This window comes from Lichenostomus cassidix, chromosome 2 (genome assembly GCF_008360975.1).
Source record: "Lichenostomus cassidix isolate B80296 chromosome 2, HeHo_3.0, whole genome shotgun sequence".
NCBI classification, from domain to species: Eukaryota; Metazoa; Chordata; class Aves; order Passeriformes; family Meliphagidae; genus Lichenostomus; species Lichenostomus cassidix.
Genome location: NC_139482.1, coordinates 110,316,507 through 110,337,871, shown reverse-complemented (window position 1 = coordinate 110,337,871; position 21,365 = coordinate 110,316,507). Strand labels below are relative to the sequence as shown.

General features: G+C 39.9%; 1 long non-coding RNA gene across 1 annotated transcript; it reads right to left on the bottom strand.

The window, feature by feature from the left end:
- Nucleotides 1–483: 483 nt before the first annotated feature.
- LOC146441982 (uncharacterized) lies at nt 484–20,640 on the bottom strand. The gene is made up of 3 exons (XR_014850113.1): nt 20,360–20,640; nt 18,712–18,827; nt 484–7,262 (listed from the first exon to the last, which is right to left on the bottom strand). It is a non-coding gene; the product is annotated as an uncharacterized LOC146441982 (long non-coding RNA).
- Nucleotides 20,641–21,365: the final 725 nt, after the last annotated feature.

Below are 21,365 nucleotides of genomic sequence, written 5' to 3'. Positions count from 1 at the left end.
GAACCTCACCTATGGTGAAGTCTTTTACCCCTGAGATATAAATATAAAACCTTCCACAAATTAATTTATGCTTAAGGAGCATGGATGAAGGCAGTACGAGGCAGCAGAAAACTTATGGAAAATGTGTGTCTCCTGCAATCAGTTTTCCTAGAAGGAGTATCTCCTGAGGCAGCAGAAGCAAAATTGAAAGTCTTGGGCATTGCTGGAAATAGGGATTTTATTTCAGCATTCAAGAAATTGGTTTTCACTAAAGGAAACATAACTCCTACGTAACCTGATGATGATGATGTATAAATTATCTGTGCCCCATAGACCATTTAAAAAAATAAAACCTGACTTCTTTTGGTTGATTCAACTTTTTCTGGTGTTGCAAACACAAGTGTCAACTTACACGAAGCGGAAAAGGTGTTTAGTGGTCAGGAAACGTGTCCCTTTTAGTGCACAGGGAATGCAACTCTCAGACAGAAATAGCCCACCAAAAAGAAAAAGGAAAATTCATGATTTATTATTCTGATTTACAAGCATGACAGCTGTTAACTTTTGTAAAAAACATCGCCATTACATCTTTGCAGAAACCCATAAACACCAAAGAACAAAAAGCAAGGTTTTGCTATCTCACAACAGCAAAGTAAATTAAAGAGCTGATTGAAATAAAAAGCCCCATATAGCCATTTTTCTTTCTGAAAAGCTGTAGGTAGGTGCTGTGCTCACATTACATCTGAGTGACCTTTTTACCATGGCCAACCTCAGCACAGCTCCACTGAAAGTGACACTGTTACGTGTGACACAAACTATCAGGTCCTGCCATTTAACCACAGAAGTTTTACCCAATGTGGTGCTTAAAGCAGCAATGGCAGACAACAGCTGGCAGCAGCCACAGCACAGTTCCCACAAAACAGAACGCTTGAGAACAAGCCTTTGCACCAGGGCCTTCACAAGAGAGCACAGCTGAACCTAGGAGGTAACAGGGATGTCTCTAAACCAATGCAAAATATCAGGAAGTCCTACAGCACAGCATCAAACAGCTGAAGGACTTCCACAGGCAGCTGTCAGGAATACTCAACATGAAAAGCCTTTAGTCAGAGGGCTGAAACAGGTGAATTCCCTCCTACTTCTATTTTTCTAATGTTTTTCTTCAATAGGATACAGGGAAATTCTTTACCACCGTTAAATACAGTCATGTATGTACTACAGAGTGGCTGATTTTTCATGTTATCGTCTTTAGGATAATGAAATAGTAATATAATAGACAAATATATACCTGAAATGTTACATATGCCATCAATACCTTGGGGTACTGAGGAATTTTATCTTGAAATAATGGAAGGGGATTATAAATGACAACAAAAAATCCAGTTTTGATTCCTTGACAGTTGCCATCCACTTTGTAAAGTACATAATACAATCATGAACAAAGCAGTAGAAGAGATACCATGCACCACAAGTTTTCATTCACAACATTTACAGATTTCTTCTAAAATACCAGCAAATGTAACTTGGCAGTCATACATCTCCAATACTGTACAAAAAGCAAAGCATTTTTGTAGATGAAATAGGAATAGAGTGGCTGAGGTGTCCTGCCAAAAATTTGGGGGACACAATATAAAACTTCAGGCACAGAATGAACAGTCACTTCATTGAGATCTACTCCATTTCATGACTTAGTGTTAAATGCTATTAAAGCAGCTGCTGAGTACAAAAGTTAGCTGATGTACCAAACTTTAGAGTCCAAGAGGACTGGAAGAAACTTTTTTTAATATAGGTCGCATTTGCATTACATCAACAGTAGTCACTCATCAAATCCCAGATAATATTATTTGGGAACATGTCAGAGCTACTATAATAATACAAACATTTAGGCCACATTGGGAACACACTAAACACACAATAAACCATTCCAAGTACAAAAACAATGTGGGCAGTTTTCTGGCTGTATCAAAACTAACATGAAAATATGGAATTGAACAACAAAAAAGCAGCAACAAATCTGGTTTAACAACTGCACAGAAAATATGTTAATAATTCAAAATCATTGAGTACATTAACCCATCCACTCGTCTCTTAATGTTTCCTGTTACATAATGGTGAATTCTCACAAAACTACAAGAGTTATCTACAGAACAGGGTTACAAAGCCATTCCCAATGAAGTGCACAAACACAGCCTGACTTGCAAACAGCAAGGCAAGCTAATAACAGGGTAATGGAAAAGGTGCAAAAAGCTCTCATCTGTTATGAGCTGCTGTGTCTTTTTATTCAAATTATATTTCATATATATGTGGCAGGAAGAACGTAGGTGGCTTTGTTGACCCTGGTTGATCTGAGGACCCAGGTGTTTCTGATAACAACAGAATCCTTTTGTCCTCATAACATTTCATATCTCTTGCTTCAATATCTGGTTTCTCACTAAACATTTGCCTTGCAATCTATCCCAAGGGTGCAGAGCTGTATGATCCTTCACGACAGCAGCTGCAAACGTGCAGAGGTTTAGCTCTATTACGGCTGGGTACAACTTCCCTAAACTCTGCTGTCCTCCATCCTCTTAAAGAAAAGTCAAAGACTGATGTCTTCTTGAGAGGCTCTGCATTAGCCTTCCATGATACATTCAGGCGTGGGGAGATAAAAACAAGTTTCCCACTGCAATGACATCAGGAATCAGAACAGTGGGGCTCTCTTTGAGGAGACAGCTTGTTTTTAACACAAAATTAACTCAAGGACTTTAAAAAGGCCAAGAGAGAGAACAAAGATTGAACTGCATTACTACACTTTTTATCAAGATGAAGCTTCTAATAGTGGCACTATTAGAAGAGAAAGGGGAGAAGAAAAGGGTTGGTTATATTTTTTAAAAAGGAAATGTGATAAAAAGCACACCCACAAGAGGCAGAAAAACAAAAAGCCCGCAAATCCATGTTTCTTTAAGTGAACATATATGAAAAGATAATCATGGTTCTTTGACTGACTCCTCACTGCACATTGGTTTTGTTATCTCCTCCTGCTCTTGCAGAGGTTTTTCTCTTCCCTTTCTCAGCAGCTGTTGCCACAGGCAAAATCAGCATCTTCTTCACCATTTGCAGGAAATTACAGTGCTAGACATCACTCCATTCACAAATTGTGGCTCCACAATGACTACAACGATGTGAAGTCTGAGCAGCCCAACTGGTTTTAATTTACATCAGGTAACTGGGTTTGCACTTGTGCCAATGGGAACAGTACCTGGCCCAGAGAGCCAAGCCATAAACAGGTGGGAAGAAGTTTGGAGAGAGTTCATCATCAGGGATATGAGAAAAGTGCGCGTGAAAAGAGTTTAGTCAGCAGTCAGCTCCAATTTTTTTTTTTTTTTTTTTTTTTTTTTACCACAAGGGATTTATCCAAGAGCCCTGTAGACTTTAATCAGGCCACATTATGCAAGCCTGTCTACTACAGCAGTTAAAGGCAGGTGTATTCAGAGACGCACACACAGAGATCATTGGCAATCTCTGAATCACAAAGATATTTCTGCTGGCTCTTTGCTCTGCCACCTGTACACTCATCGTTAAGTCAGAGACCAGAGCCGTCAGTCAATTGTACAAGCTCAGAAAATCAAAGCCAGGCAGACGATGGCGTGGGAGGCTGAGCATGAATTGTTGCAAGGCTCTGACTAACGCTTCGGCAGGGAAGCGCGCAGGAAGCTGTGCAGAGCCAGGAAGGACACTGCCCCGGTGCTTCCTTTCTGCCACTTCAAAAATATCGACTAAAAGACCTCTGCTAAAAAAAAAAGTGCTTTGGACACAACCTGACGTTAGCTCTTGGCCTTTGCCTCATATTATCTTACTGAAAAATAGAAGGAAAGTACTGCAAGTAGTTAATAGCTTCTCTTAAACAGGATGCTGAGGATAATGATTACAAGGCACTCTGTAGAAAAGACTTTGAAATATTCAAGCTCTGGACATGAATGTAGCTTGTACAAGTCCTTGTTACTGCTTTGTGAACACAGAACACAGTGTTTTCTTTCACTTACTCCCTTCCTGGGCACTCCTCATGTACTCTCTCTCCACACAGTGTTTTAAAAGAGAATGTCAAACACCAATGACAACAACAACAAAGTCTTACTGGTTACACCATACACAGTTATTTATATTGCCTTTAGTTTTGGAGTTTGCAGGGGTCATGTTGTCACAAACTCAGAGTCATGCTGAAATCTAGGCTTCAGAGAGAGCTACCAAAATGATCTGTGACCTTGGGTGAGGCACTTAATCTCCCAGTGCTTCGATTAGTCTTGTCATAAAACTGGGTAGAAAACAGCACCACAATGAAATACAGATGGTTCCTCAGAGACAAAGTTATCTTCCATAAATTACAAATGTAAGGGCATACACACAAAAGGATCTCAGATTTTCTTGCCTCATTTTGGTAGGTGCTTTGCTAAAATCCTTCATGGCTTCACATCTATCCTAGTAGTATCAGAATATTGAGCTTACACACAAAGATGTCTCTGATTCACAGCTGAAAAGTCACTCTGATAAATTTCAGCCTTATGCAAAGTGCCTTCATAAGCCTTACTGACCACTCAGCGTAAGCTACTGCAAGCAGGACTTATAGTGGCAGGAAGCTTGAACTTAAGAAATGGCAGCTCTGTAATTGCTCTGTGTTTTAAAATTTATAGGTTTGACCTTCTACATTTATCTTCTGTGGTCATTAATCAGTTCTGAGGTGAAAGCCAAAGTTGCAACGTTATGTCCTTTCACTATTCATTTTTAGCTAAAATTCTAATCTTGTAGGTTGTTTAATATTCCACACGGAGGGCGGGGTGAAATGGTCCCCAGGAGCTCAACAGTCCATGCATAGCAAACCAAGTGCCAACCAATCATTGTTAAATTAACAAAAGTGCACACCAAATTATATCGTCTTTTAAGGCTGTAAAGGGATTTCACTCCTACCTACCAACTAACTCTAGTAAAAGCCTTAGGATTTTTAAACACTATTCCAGCCACTGTATTCCCTGCAAAATTTCAGACTGAAAACCTCAAAATCCTTATTCATAAATTCTTGAATCGTGGACTCTTTGATCAACATCAACTATACCATTCAAGGATTTTTGTAAATCCTAAGTGCCTTGGGAAATGCAATATACATGCAGCAAAAGGGTTACCGAATGGCCATATGGAATGCAGTTTATTCTCGCCCACTTGCAAGTAACCTAGAAATGCCTGTATGAAATGTCTCTGGGGGCCTTGGTGCAAGGCAGATGAAAATCCAGGGAATGGGTAGAGGGGAGAACAGAGAAGCAGCTTTCAATGTCAAACTGCCGTTCACATCAGTGGGTCTTTGATTCAAAAATAAGGACAAAAATGGATTATCACCTTTTATAAAGTGCAAAGTCTCTGATGTGATTTAAAGGTTGCATCATAGGTACAATCAGACTTCAGTTGGTCCACATTGCACTGTCTTGCAGGGCTGCATACAGGGAAATCTAAGCAGAGTTTTGGAACCTAAATAATATACAAAGTCTCAGTGCATGACCTTCATATGTATTTTTCAATCAAAAACCATCTAAAATAATCAGCATTTTAAAAGTTTGATGTTGATCAACCAGGTCTGACTGTAATTAAGCATATGAATAGAGAGAAAAATGCAAAATTTTATTAACTGTGGAAGGAATGCTAGATCCTTAACTGCCCAGCAAGTTCATGAAGACAAAGGAGATCAGTTTACAAGGGTTAAGTAAACATAATATTTTATATTACAGTTCAAATGAATCCAATTTCAACAAGACTGTGTAAGGGTCTAAAAATTGGTTTACCAGATTGAACATTTTTATGAACATTAAAACCCATTACATTGCTCTGAAGTACAGCTACTGAACAGCCAGAGCCACATAAAGAAACCATTTGTTTCTTAGTCCTTTGGCTGAATTGCTTCTAGCCTCCTTGCTATTCATGCCTGGTGGGTTCCCTGTATTTATTTTTACATGCCTACATGTTGCGCATTTTGTACTCCTTTAAGTTTCCAAGGCCATGTCAAAACAAAATGCATTCCTGAGTGGGTCAGCATAGGAATAGCCACACCAGACATGAACGTAATAACCTGATGCTTACTGCAAATCTGAGAAAAGTAACCAGTGGTTGTGAAACACGAATTTCTGGTAAGGGAAGGAGGCAGTACATGAACACAGTGCTCTGAAAAGTGCTGGTTTAGCAGGAATTGATCTTCAGGTCTTTTATTTATCTGCAGTATAGACACACAGTTAAAACCTCATTCTGTTTAGCTAATCACTGACTCTGGTGAGGCTGCAAACAAAGCTACCAATTAGCACTAATTATGATAGCAACATTTCATTCAGGAAAAATGAGGCTGAACCACTGAACTCCCTTGGAGAGGAAAAGCCCTTTTAATCACTTTTCAAAAGACTTCCAGCACCCCATAGAATTAGACCACAGATAGTATGTATGTATTGAAATGCGACAGCTCACCATCTGAGGGAAAATCAATGTTAGATAATGGAGAAATTTATACAGCATGACACAAGCAGACCCTGTGTGCTTCCCATAGTATTCAGAATGATTCCCCCATCAAACCACAACCACCACTGCATAGCACATCACCCCTGAGGAGCTGCAAAATCCAAACAACCCTCACCTTGCAGCTGACCATTTCTGTCCTGCTAGTATTACAAGCATTAAAGCATTATCAGTTGTCTTGGTCTTACTTGGGCCATGCTTGTATTGTGGCCACTACAAAGTAGCTGAGGCAAGCCACTGGTGAGACCAAAGGGCCAAAGACTGCCCTGAGGGGATGCACCAGAGTCTACTGAAGGCTGCAGCATGGAAAAAGTTATCCTGGGCATTTAGAGCTGTCATTTTTTTATGGCCAAATTGCAGGGCAGATAAACCTTTAATGCATCTCACAAGCCAGGCACAATAGGGCTGGTGCATGAAGAAAATCAAGGAAATGGAAAGATGTGGGTTATACTGCAAGCTCAGCCACGCTGGTTCAAGTCCTGCTGCCCCAGCAGCAGCTCTGGCCATAGTGCCAGGGCCACAGCCAGTCCGCTCCACGGATCCATTGGGATGCACTCAGAGAAAATCAATGTCACCACTTCAGTTCCTCGCACCAGGAAAGACCCATGTTTTATTGCACCTGAAACACAATGCTTGACTTCTTGGGAAGTGGAAGTAGTAGATGTGTCAGGTGAGCCAAAAGGGATCCTCCCTCAGGCAGGCAGGCGGGCAGGAATGAATGTCAGGTTTGTCTTAACCAGGCAGGACTCGCTCTTGCAGCTGTTACACTGAATGGACACATTATGAGAGGTGAATTAACACACTGGCATCTGTATTAGCTACGTTAAAACCACCCAGAGCATGGACAGGATTGCCCACACCATGTGTGCAGAAAGTGAAATGCATGGTTTTGTTTTGTGGCTCTTCCTTGATCTTCTCAAGACTCCACTGGAACAGGTTGTGGATGGGCAGGCTGTCTACCTGCACGGCAAGACAGGACTGGGAAAGGGTCCAAAATCCAAAACAGAGCTAGGGAGTAACCCAGTGACTGAAGGTCTGGTTTGACCAGGAAAAGCACAGCCTTCCCAGTAAAGACAATGATGAGTTGCAATAGGAGTGGGTGGGTAGGGTGGGGCGAGGGAAGGCTTGAGAGAATTGAGCCCAAATGACTCCCACACTCCAGAGAGCTGGAGACTGGCAGCCATCCTTGCTGGAGAGAGGCGTGCTGGGGTGTGTAAGTAGCAGAGAAAGACATTGCTCCTAATAGAGATGGCTAGGAGCTGCAATATTTGGACTCCAGTTTTCAATACTGCCAAGTACGAAATGTGTATGGGTCGGAGTGTGTGGACCTTACAGACCCATCTCAATTTCCTAAGAGTTGTAAAGGCAAACTTTTAGCAGTGTAAAACATACAATACAATTTGGAAAACCTGTGCTGCTGGGGGAGGCAAAGAGGCATGCCTCAGCCTTCACGGAAAAAAAAAACTGTTTTGGCAAGGGCAATAATTAATGAACTAGCGGTCATTTAAGGTGGGCATAAATATTTGCATCTCAGAAACATTTGCCACCTTCTCCATGCTCCCCTTCACTCTGTCTGTTTTTCCCCTTCTCTGCAGCCTCCTCTCTCACGCGCTCTTTCCCTCCCCTCCTCTCCCTGCCTGCCTGCCTATCATCTTGCTCTAATTGTTTCCAGATTTGTGTGGGAGGTCAGGGCCCGGGAGTGCTGCTTCATGCCAAGTTTATAAACAGAGCAGTGTTTCCAGATGGCCACTGGCTCCAGCCTGGCTAGCAGGTTGATTGGGACCAGAATAACAACAGGTGGAGAACAGACAATGAATTCCTTGACACTTATTTTACTCCCTCTGCTTTTTCCCCCTTCCCTCCTCCCTGCAGCCACCACGGCTACCACCAGCAGACCTTCAAGCTCTTGAATCCGGGCAGGGAGTCAGGACACGGGGGAGGGAGAGAGGAGGAGGAGGAGGAATGATGAAAGAAAGTGCAAGTGACTTCCTTGACCAAATAAAAGGCAGGGCAGGAAAGGGGACACATGCTGCTACTTCCCTGCCAGCCATAACTGCTGCTGCTAATTAAGGTGTCCTTCAAGCCCTTACGGAAAAGACCCTCTGAGGTGAAATAACAGAGAATAAACAAGATATCTGGTACAAATAGGGAAAATTATAAGATTGATTTAACATTGTTCCTTAGGCAACTGCATTTATTCAGTTTTTGTCAAGACAGCCTGGGCCACTAAGGACATTGGCAGTGACAACACATCTGCAGTCACTGTCAGCCCTGTACTCTTTTTCCAGACAAAGCTAGTTTCCCCCAGGCTCTGGTTTGCTAACCCCACTCCCAAGCTCCTGCCCTTCCCAGTTCCCTTGCCTCTCCAAGCTGATGTCTTCTTCCCACTCTCCACACCAAATTCCCACTTTCCTCATCAGAAGTTGTTTATAGAAACGATGGGGGCAGGGAAAAGAGGTTCTGCAAGGCAGTTGCAGAGGTGCTTTTCTTTCTATTATCTTGCTCTTCCCAGCACATTTGAGGGAGTTATTTGGCACAAATGGATTGCTCTAGTGATTTGGAGCAGATCAAAATGAGGCCACTGATGACACAAAACTGCAGCAGGTTCAGCTTCAGAAGAGGCATAAATTAAAGCAGACAACCACCTTGGTTTTGGGCCTGAGGTAACATGAAGACACACTTTATGTCCATACATAGAGTATAGACAACCCTACTACCATATTCATCCGGGAAATTCCCAAAACGGAAATGAAACTAAATGAAAAGGCCTGGGTCAGAGGAGTAATGCAAAACTTTAAATGCCCAGGCTGCTTCAAGCTGTGGTAAAACTTTTAGGAAGGCAGGAACCAATCAGGAGGGATTTTCAACAGTGCCTTTTGGTTCCCCCCAATGCCTGTTATTGCTACCTCCTCTGTCCCCAAGGTGACCACTGGGATGCAAGAACTGGATGCCGCTCCAGGCTGTACACCAGGTATGCTGGGGCTGCTCATCCTCCTCCCAGGAATCTATACAAATGGGAGCTCAACTACAGAAGGAGAAGATGAGGGAAAGTGAGAGGGATACTAATGAGGGGACATAGGGAGCAACGGTCAGTCTTCCAGATTGATTCATTTCGTATTACTGAACTGCAAATGTTCCTATTTCCCTTCCTGGCCCAGTTCTGCACTCCTTAGGGTAAGACAGCAGGACCATTAAGAAGCAAAACTGTAAATGATAAAAAAACCCACTATCATCTCCAGTGAATTAATGAATAATTAGACTAAGCTATTAAAATTGCTGTACATCACTCATTGATAGGCTCAACAAACTTGGTATACACAAGAGAAAGCAAAAAAAAGGTAAAATTTTCTCTCCATTTCCCACTTGTGCTTACACTCCAGATGGTTAAATTTAAATTAGGATGAATATCATAGAAATAAACCCATAAAGAAGTATTAGGATTATAAAATTAAAAGCTGCTGTCTTTAAAAAAAATTCTTTAAAAATTAAATGGCTGCCTTAAACAGAATGTTATCCAAAGCTGGTAATTAACCCAAGACTCTGAAGTAATATTTTTTATTTTCTTGCTATTTGCTGCACTCCTCGCACATAATTAGAGAAACTCAAAAAGCGGTGAAAAGGCATACACAGTCTCCTCTGTTCAAACAGAGTGTTTAGTAAACTGACTGAACTGCTCACATGTGTAAAACAGACAGAACTTTCCCCATTCATTATTAATAGCATATTTTCTTATTTGTAACCTTATATTCACATCCTTAATGGTTGACATGTACTCTTGGATTGTCTATAAAATACCCAAAAAACCATTTTTTACTCAAGCACCAGTGTGAAGGTGAACTGAAATTTAATAGGACTACAATTTGCTGCTACTCAGAAAGCTCTTATATAAATGGTGTCTGAAAGGCAAGCATGATTTAAAAAGCATTTGCTAATATTTGCAATGCAAAAGATCTCAGATTCTTGCATATGAATACCTGGAAGCAGATTTGGAAGCATTTAGGGGTTTTCATGAATGTCAGCAAATTGTTAACAGGTTTTTATTTTCCTGGAGACATTTCATGACTAGTCTTAGCTGTCAAATTTTATACTGCGTAAGTTCTACATCTACAAATAAACACAAAAACATATTAATCCAGTTAAAAAATCTTTGCACTTCCAAAGCTTCTTGTATCTCAAGATCTCAAAAAAGTTTAAACAAACAGTGTGCCTAATCCTAAGGATTGGTTTAAATGAGGTCACTCAGCACCTTTTAAGTAGATGCTTAGGATATTTTGCCAGAGTGAAGGATAGATCATTTTATGTCAATAGGGTAAGCTCCAACCATTTGGAGGTTCTCCCAGTTTCAGACTGAAAATTCTTTGGGGCAGAGAATGACTTTGACCATATGCTTAGGTGCTAGAATCTTGATTTTACTGGGAATTCTGGGCATAACTGAGATGGAGGTAGGCAAACAAAGAAAGAGAATAGGAAGTACCAAAGATATGATGTTCACTAAGGCAGGATTTGGGGCTGATAAAAATAGTAATTCTTATGTTCTTATTATTTCCAAAATTCATGCACAAGCTTTCCATTTATTTGTAGGGCATTATTGGGACTGTAGATTCAATCCATTTTCATGTACCATCAACACTACTCCTTTTGACACAGGACTGTGTTTTGTACAACTCAGAAACACTCAGCTATGCCTTTCCCATCGCTGCTCCTGTGTTCAACAGAAATGTGTGTACCAGGTTCTTCACAAAGGAATTCAGTTCATTCCTTGGTTCATAGATGTTTTGCAGTATCTGTGTTTCTGCTGAACAGAATTTTCCAACTCTGACATATCAAATCCAGGGTAAGTAAGCCTGAGAGCTGACTGTGCACCACATTCTAAGTGTCTGTAGTGAAGGTATTGCTCTGAGGCAGAACTACGGATTCTTACATGAAACCTGATTTCCCTTTCAGCAGCTTAGCACTGACTGTGATGACTACAGTCACCTGTGGACCTCTCATTGGAGAGAAGGTAAAACGACATTTGTATTTTAAACCAACAAAGAACAACTTTCAATAGGTGGGAAGTCAAAGGCCTAAGAATTACTAGCCTAAGTGATTCTTTTGAGTTTGTTTGCATACTGCTGATTTGCAGTGTTGATGTCCACATGAGCACAGCGGGGTAAGTAGATGTTCTTGTTCTGGATATGACTCCTTAAGCCTTTTCACACCCAGCCAGCACAGTGGGAAATGCCAGGGAGTCTGGATTCAGCCACTGGCTCAGATATCAGGTTAAGCTTGAAAGGTCATGTTCTGGAAATCCATATTGCAGAAGTTTGATATGTAAGTGTAAGCAAAAGGATTCATCTCACCTAATTTCCTAAGTCTCAAACATCTACTGGAAGATGCTTAGATTAAAGGTGCTTCTTCTATAATCAGCAGAGACAGACATCTCTACAGGCATCTTCGCTGGAAGGATTTCTCACTTGAACACTGTTCATCGTAGAAGGACTTTGGAAAACTAAGATAGCAAGACATATCTTTTTTCAGGTGCTAAAACAGATTCTGCTCCAAGCATGGCAACAGCTTTCTGGACTTAGCAAAGATTAAGCCCTTCAAACAGACATAGCTATTGAGATGTACTGGTGCAACAGAGTTTTCAAATGTGAATATTTCTAACATTCCTGCTGTAGAGAGATTACATAAATGCTTCCTGAATTGTAGCTTATTTAGAAGTGAAATGCATACCTTAGCTAATATTACTAAAAAAAATTTTTAAAAATAGAAACCCAACCAAGAAAAACCACCATTGACATTTCTCCTCACACAGCTTTTGAAACACCTCAAACCAGTATGAAATTATTTTTCTCTTCAAGAAAATGGCAGGGTAGAGAAAATACTTGTGTAGAATAGGTGACAAGTACAATTTCTAAATGCTGAGAAAACCAAGTAAACTATCCACAGTGACAACCCTTTTCAGTAGCTCTGGAATATTTGTTATGCCAGTCTGAGCTGCTATTCTGAACCAATGATAAAGGCAGAGCCATGACTGAAGATGGGACAAAACACATATTGTTCATATAAGCTCCACTAAATTTTTAATTAAACTGGAACTCATATTTGTGCAGTTAGAGTCCACTCACAAATATTCAAATAGCTGAGTGTACTCTCCTGAGTTCAGAGACAAAAAGCATGACTTTGTCAAAGGACCCCTGCAAAGACTCTGAACATATACAGACCCCGATAAAAGCTTTTTTTTTCAGGAAACACCTTACAAATTCAAATAAACACACAAAGAATGAGGTAACTGGTCTAAGGGAGCTTCATTTAATGGTGGCCAGTGGCTGCTAGTCTGAAGAGCAGACCACAGCTTTGGGAGTTAAACTATCAGATTTCTTGTCTTTTGCTAGCCAGAGTCCAAATTCCCTGGGCAAAGAGGTACAATACTACCTCAGTGGGACACCACAGTCCATCCCAGGTGGTCTGAGAGCTACTCAGTAGTGCAGCAGGTCCCAGAGATAAGTCAGTCCATATGTTTTGAAAAGTGCATAAATGCAGTACGCAATTTCATTGAGAGTGATGAATACAGGAGTAATGAATAACATTTTTCTGCTATGTTTCCTATGCAGGAGCTCAAAAAAAGTCACTGCAGGCTGCTCTTTTTTTTTTTTTTTTTGTTCTTTGCCACCCTAAATAAAGACTGGAGAGCAAACACTGCAAATACACTTGACTGAAACACAGAACATTTTAAATGAAACACATGTAATGTCAAGAGCTGCTCCACCACAGGAAAAGGCAAATTAAAGAGACACAGGGAGAGATTATAATTATGGCCACTGAACATCAGAAGTAGCAAGTACACTTAGTAGAAAAGGTGATAGAGAACTGTGCATTTCAGGGAGTCTAATCGATGAAATTTAAATAACGCATTTGCTCCACAGGAATTTATTGATTATGAGGTCAGAGCAAAAGGAACTCCCTGGGAGATTTTCTTTCATGTTTAATGACATATTAACTGCAAGATTTTTTTTTTTTTAATACATGAAGAGAAAAAAAAGTGGTGCTTTGTTCGCATTAAATTGGAATACCTACATAAATATTAAGATGATAGAATAATCTGCTTCAACATTTCCATCTGTATTGGTGGAATTCTTGCACCGGACTGCTCGTCTCCTGAAGAATACTATAGTACGTCTAGAGCTACTTAGATATCTCCTGCTATTGGATCTTGTAACGATACAAGACTCAGTTCAAGGAGTAAGTTTGTGGCAACAGCCTGCAGTATGTAGTGTCATAAAGACATATATGCTATTAATGCAATTTAAAAAAAAAATAACCTCAGTTGTTCCTTGAAATTGCCTACTTTTCTGATTTAACTGCTAGTATAGTTGTCTGGATATAGTGGTGTAATATTGACTGTATAATAATTAGCAATTTGCTGTTATTGCACCTTTTGTGTAGAACAAATTGCAGCAAAGGAGCTCTGCCTTAGAGCTGCTGTGATATTATGGACTGCACAGTGAAGCCCTAAGATGAGGCACTAAAGTCTGTAAACCATTATAATAGTACTACTTTGTCTAAATCATAGAGCCTAAAAGATCTAATAGATCAACACATTCATCTGTCTGCCAGAGGACTGCCCATGTTCTGAAACTTCACAACAATTCAAAGAAGACCAAATAATAGAGATTAATGAGCAAAGAACAATGTAGTTATTGCAGTGGAGTTGATTTCTGAAATAAAACAGATTTTAGCAGCTAAATAAAGTGGAAGCTATTAACTGCATCTTTATTACTATGCAAAGGCAAGTAGCAACTGTGTAATTTAACTAGGTCCATTATGCAACCTTTTTTCTAATTCATTCCTGATCTGCTAAACTAATCTCTGGTTTTAAGAGGGTTTGAAAATGAATTAAATGGATTAAAAATGCAGCTGAAAGCCAGGATTATTTAAGGAATGGAGAACAATAGGAAAGCATGACAAGGAGAGATCAGCCATTTGAAAATGAAGCAACATCCTGAGCCTGAAGCACAATACTATTGAGTAAGCATCTGAGAAAATGTTTTATTTCTTCACCCAGGATGCATCCTCTTTCCTCTTTCTCCTCCACTCCTAGCAGTAGACTTTGGCTTGGTTTTAACTTATTGAAGTTTAACTTGGGTTTTCCTAGATGGGACCAAGAACTCTATGTGTTATGTAAGTCTGTAATATGTCCCACATTTATGATGTATATTGGATGTCCCAGTTTCATCCCAATTAAATATAGGCAGCTACCCGTGGGTTGTGAGACCCCTAAATGCCCTTTGCAGTCAATGGAAAGACAGCTCCAGCAGATGACATTTCAAAGAGCCAAAATACAGCTTACCTTCTGGAGATCTCTTACTCTCCACTGATTGTAATGGAAACCTAAAATGGGTGTACTTAACACAGGTGGCTAAAGTTAGGTGGGAGGATTCCCGTCCAGCTTAGCTTGTTGTCCTGCATTTACATTTCTTCCTCCCCGCCAGAAGTGAAGGTTAAAAAGGTCCTTTTCTCCATGATGTTTGTTATATGTGTTTCAAAAACTGTTCCTACCCCAGTTTCCCAGGCAGCATGAGCAAGAGTATTTATCTGACTAAAAAGCTAGCTTCCTCCAAATAATGTCTTGTTATGTAATTATCAGAAAAAAAATCTTTGTCTATCCAATAATCATGCTGCAATCATGCAAGCCCTAAGATTTTTAATTTTCAAAGAGATCATTCTGCCTATCAGGATATAAGGAATTTTCACCTTATTTTTTGGTCACATGTGCTAAATCTTTGCAACACGTAGGAGCAGCGCAGCACTATCAGTTAATTTAGTGCAGCATTTCAATAACAAAAGTCAGGCACTTTTGAAGATTTGGGAAATATATTGAAAGGCTCTGTATTTGAAACTAACACCTTTTCATTTAGGCATGTAAAACCAGTGTTACCCTTTTATCTAATTTCCTGCTCCTTTTACTAGTGATTCAGTTACAGCTCCTTTCTTTTAGGAACTGGCAGTTCAGTAGTTCAGTGGACCAAAAAGTAACATAACATTTTGCAAGTTTTGTTGGAAAACCAATATAAGTAGTGCTATTACTAATGAGGAACATACTCATACTACAACTGGACTTTAAGAAATTAATGAAAAATAACAAGTCCTGCTCTGCCCATTGTTGCACTTGTACAATCCTTACTGATTAACAAGAGCTGCATGTGCTTACCTAAAGATGGAACTGAGTCCTGTGGTGGGGCTGAATCTACTAAAAAGCACCAAGTTTTTTCAAATTCACTTACAGGAATAATTTAGGCTCACAGATTTCAGTTGTGCTCTGCATAAAAGGTCCATTATACTTTCTTAATTGGTGGACAACAGAATTAGAAATGGTTGAGCTTAGAAATTAGAAATGGCCCAGCCAAAATTCATCTTCATTTTAATGAGGTTCAAAACACAAACCTTATCCCAGATGAATTAGTTTCTCCCTCACAAAATCAGAGTTTCCAAGTCTCACTTTGTCCCTCAGAAAAATCTGAGAAGTGGGTAATTCTTTAGAACATTGAAATTCTTATTTATATGCCTCAATTTAAACTCAATAGCCAATAAAGTCTGGCCTGACCCAGGTATTAAATTATCATTTGATGATCACTGAAATTCACTGGAATCTTTCCTTCATCTTAGGTATTTAAAAGCCCTTGGGTTTTATTTGTTGTGTTTCAGGACATCTGACTTGACTGCAATGACTGTGATGGCAATTTCACCCACCAGGTAATAATAAATAGTGCTTTTGCAACAATTTCATGGATAGTTTCCTTTCTCTCTCTCTTAACTTCATCTTTAAGCTATTTTTTTCCATAGCCTCTGTATTACTTAATGCCTGTATTTTTTATTGTTGTGGTTTTCTTTCTACTTTTTTCACCCCTTTTTCCCTTTACTTCATTCTTTTGCTCTTCTTCATTTTTGTTACGTCTAACATTTATTGTGGTTTATTTTTAGGATACATATATATTTGGGGTGGGATTGTAATCTAAACATTTATATACTGAGTTTATGTTTTTGTTGGAAAAATATATAATTGATGACTGTTCTTACTCTTCTGAGAAATGCCAATAACAAATGGCAGGCTCCAGTTCAATGAATCCTCTACTGCTTTAACAAAACAAAACACTGAAAGCAGGCAAAGAAAGTACAATAGGATAATTTTTTACAATTTATACCAGGCTCAAAAATTTTGCAAATATTGGTGTTTGAGTTTCACATCTGTCATAATATGCTGAAATACCATTCTGATGTCAATAACATTTTGCAAAAAACATGGAAAAGATATACTGTAAATAATCACACTGAAAGGAAATAACACACTTGAAACTGGAAATTCTTTTTACTTCTAGGCAGATTTCTCAGTTTATTTAGATGTTAAAGAGATCTATTGCCTTTTAAAGTACAGGACTAATATCTGGGTTAGTTTAACTGCCCTTTTCCCACACACGTTTTTGCAGACTAACACCTACTGATACACTTTTCAAGCCCTTAAATCCCCTCCTATTCTCAAAGTGCTCTTCTGTCTTCATTTCTGACTGATGGTCACAAAGCAGGAGGCATACTGGAATAAGTATACTTTCTGAATGCTAGTCCACAGGTTTTCACTGCTGTTTGAGCACGTATGTAGATCCAAAAGTCTTGCTTACTCAAACCTCCCCCCAGAGTTAAGGTTTCCCTGAAAATGGATTATTATTTCCAAAGCTGATTATCTTTTAAACCAAATGTATTTGGGTAGGATTCGAAAGTGTGGATGGCTGAGTCAGGACAGGCACATATTTATGTTTATTATGGGCACATATTATTTATTATAGGCACATATTTAAAGTGAATTACCCACATGAGCCAGAAGGACATACCAATGCACAGGCACACTAAGGTGACATTATTGGGACCACTAGGAAAGTTTTTACTTTTCCCTTTGCTACATTAATCCACACTGTTTATTTTTTCACAATTGGTATTTTTTGTTAGATGCAGAACATCTATCATGAAGTAGTGGTTGCAAGAAGGGAAGACTGGGGAAGGGAGAGTTTGTTGAGTTTTGGAAAGGGGTTGTTTGTGTATTTGTTTCCTTACAACTGGCAAAACTCCAACAGTTATTATCCAGAAATTTCACAAGAAACATACATATGGGCAGGAAATCTATTGGCAAGAAACGGCAGATGAAAGAGTTATGTGCTGCTGAATGAGAGTTTTGCACCTGCACATTGCTTAAGTTGGAGAACATGCTATTAATATAATAACAATAGCATAATCAGTAGGATGCGTAGTCATCTACCAAGATTATTTCATTTCGAGATTTCATGGACACTTTTGGCATTAGTGCAAAACAAGGAGTTGAATCAACTTCAAATGTGAACAAAATGGAAAGGGGAAAAAATAAACCACACTTAAGCAATTCCTATCAGGATATCGTATCTAAAATTAAGACTAGAACTGTGTAACTGAGCCCAAACCAATCTACTGGATGTCCAAGAACACCATTGGGATTACAGGAGCAGGGTAACCCAGTAAGTAGGGGTCAGAGAAGTCCTGCTTCAGACTCATTCACTGGATTCTGTTTTATTTCTCCTTTATGGAGAAACTTTTTTTCTTTCCCCTCAAGGTCATTAAACTTAGACTAGAATAGAGCTGTTAAAAAAAACCCTATGGAACACTTTTTGGGGTCAGGATTTGGTAATTCATAAAAATATTCCAATGGATACCAAAACACATCAAAAAAATTTCAAAACAAGTGTTGTTCCAGTTTTGAAACCTGGAAGGCCTGAGGTCTTTAGTTCAAAGGTGGACTACTTGGTGGCCCATCCTGCAATGACAGGCCATCAATCCTCTACCCTGACAGTCAAAAGGTTGAGCAATGGTCTGCCAGCCAGAGCCCTGCAGGCTTCCAGAAGAACTCAGCCAAAATCCAACTGTCACTGAAAAAAGTTAAGATTTCAGTCAATTGCCAAGATCTCTCTGAGGTTTGCCACACAGCTTTGCTTTTGAGACTGGTTCCATCAGTCTTTCTGTGTAGACACATGGAGTTTTTTCCAAATAAATCATTTCACTGCAAAGAAACCATTTTATCAATCTCAGTAATCACCTAGATTATGCAAAATGGTGTATCACCCCTACATTTCTCCCTGGACCCATGACACTGCTTCTGACTTCAGGCACAGAAAGGTTATTACGGATTTTGGAGATGTGTAATTCAGTCCTTACATGCTGACCAACACCTCTCCCACGCAGAGTCCCTCCTTACTGAATTTCACCTCAAGTGAAGCCTGAGACCTGGGCAAGATGTTCCATGAGGAATTTTGGCCCTTTCCTACTGGGATCTGAAACACTAAGAAAGTAAGAGAAAACACAATTGTGAAGAAACTATTAAAATCAACTGAAACAGTAATACAGAAATTTGAAACCTATATTGCTATTTTCTGTATAAGTATTAAGATATATCTACCCAGAACATACAACAGCAATTGGAAGAGCCCTATTTGGGAGTGGGGAATGCAGTGCTGAAATTTTGCACTACCATGGTACAAGAACTGCTATCCAGCCACACTTGCTGCCCAGCCCAAGTTTTCCTATGTGATAGATAGGTTTGCCTTCACTGAGAGTCAAGGCAGCAACCTACTTACATGGAATTTTATCCACCAGAAGGCCAAAATACTGAGAATGGTCCATGAACTGAGAGGCAACAATGAACCAACATCTCTGGAAAACCATGTGGTGATCAAAGATTTTCTAGTCCTATGGACAAAAATGGTTTAGGGTCTGATCCACAGTAGTGTATTCATACATTTACTGAGCAAGATTTTTCAATAGCCTCCATACTGGATAAACCATTACTCTCATCCAAATCAAACTTTTACTGTGAAGACAGCTAAATCAACATCTGTATCAGTATGTTATCAGCGATGTTTTCTGAGATTTGTTTTCTCTCCTTTATTCGCTGCAAAATCCATTGAGTTGCAAGGAATACTGAGTGGGAAAAGCCATTTTAAATTGTACATTTGCATTGTCATAGGTTGGACTCAATGATCTCAAAGGTCTTTTCCAGTCTTTTCCAACCTTGATTCTGTTTATGATTTACTGTTGTTTGAACAACTAACCTATAAACTTTATCATTTTGCTATTAGAAAGAAGAAATAAAAATTATATAAAACTTGTAAAGAATCACAGAGTTCTCTTCCAGATTGCTGACAGTCAGTAAATGCCTCAAAAATCTCTCCCACTTCTTTACATGTAGATGTTAAAATTCAGCAGTCCAGTCAAGTGGACTATAAAATCAGCATATCCTCCCCAGAACAAGCACACTTTTTCTTTGCAGTAACGTTCTTTGCAGAATTCATTTGTGGGACAGCAGGTTGGCACTGGGCCGTGAAAGGTATTCAGCATTTTGTAAAACAAAGCAGCCATGGCTAATCTTTTTTGTTTCAAGATAATAAAAGGAAAGTCTAATTTTGTGATTATAAAAAAAAAAGAAGTTAAAGTAGTACAGCTGTAAGCAGAAATGCAGTCCACTCGTTTAAAGAGCTCCATGCCTACTGTACATAAAATAATACGCTGGTATCATTAGCATAGACAACAGCTTGTTTTCAATTTGGCTGCAGATAATGAAATTATCCCCCAAATTACCATAAAGTGGAACAAATAAACACAAAAGCAAACTCTTTCTCTTTCTTTTTCTTTTTTTTTTTCCCCTTCAGCAGCGCTGGCTTTCAGCTATTTAGAATGAAAGCAAAGCTTCTGTTTTTCCAGAGCTCCAGCTTGACCTCAAGCAGATAAAGAACATGAAATGACAAACACGCAGCAAAGAGTTACTGTGTCCTTCCCCCCTGGCCTCTGTTTACATTAGGAAATGTACCCGGGGAGGAGGGAAGGGGAGGCAGGAGGGCTGCCTTTCAGCGCCGCGCTCGGCTCCGCTGGCTCCGGCTGGAGCTGGCCCCTGTTTCTGAGTAAGCTTACTCCACTCCAGATGTGCCGCGGCTCCAGCGTGGCTGCCATGTACAGTAAATCGGCATCTGAGGGCTCGTCAATCTGTGGGGTAGAGCAATTGCGGTCTCGCCAGGCCGCCCCACTGGCACAAACAGAAATTTGCGCCGCTGAACTGGAAAAGGAGGAGGAGGGAGAAGGAGGGAAAGGGGCGACAGGGAGGGAAGGAGGCAAATAACGGGAGAGCAGTGTGTGAAAGTTGAGGGGCTGGAAGGTGTCTGCTCCCGGGAGAAGAAGGGGAAGAAATAAACACTAACAGTCAACTGAGGAAATGTTCTTAATGCATTTGTAAATTTACTTGTAAATGTTTTACACTCAGAGAGAAAGGCGAATGCTGCATATCATTTGGCAATGTTGGCTGTCTATAGGTCCCTGTGGATATACTGCTTTAGTACGACTTGTAACCAGGGCAAGAGAAACATAAAATAGCTGGGAAAACACAGCCAATTAGTCATTACACATAGATTGTAAAAACAAGAGCGAAAGAGAGAGAGGGAGAGGAAGAGACAGAGAAATAAATGCCCCTAGCAAATTGAGTCCCTCTTGTTTATGTCCCTGCAACATGAGCACGAAAACCAGAGGCAACAATGCCTCCTAATCAAAGTGCAACTTGCAAACCAGTAAGTGCTCCCATTCAAAATCCTCCAGGATTTCCTGACGCTCACAAGATTTACCTATTTGCTGTCATTGTAAAAAACAAATTGTTTCACTAATCAGGCAGTTTGCTTTGGACCCGACCCCAGTTGTACAAACTCCAAGTTGGACGTTCACTTCTGATCTCCTGCCGCCTACGCAGCGGTTGCTAACTCAGTTTTAATAGGATGAGAAAACGATCTTTTCTTTTATAGTGGGTTCAAATGAGCTACCCAGCTTCAGGC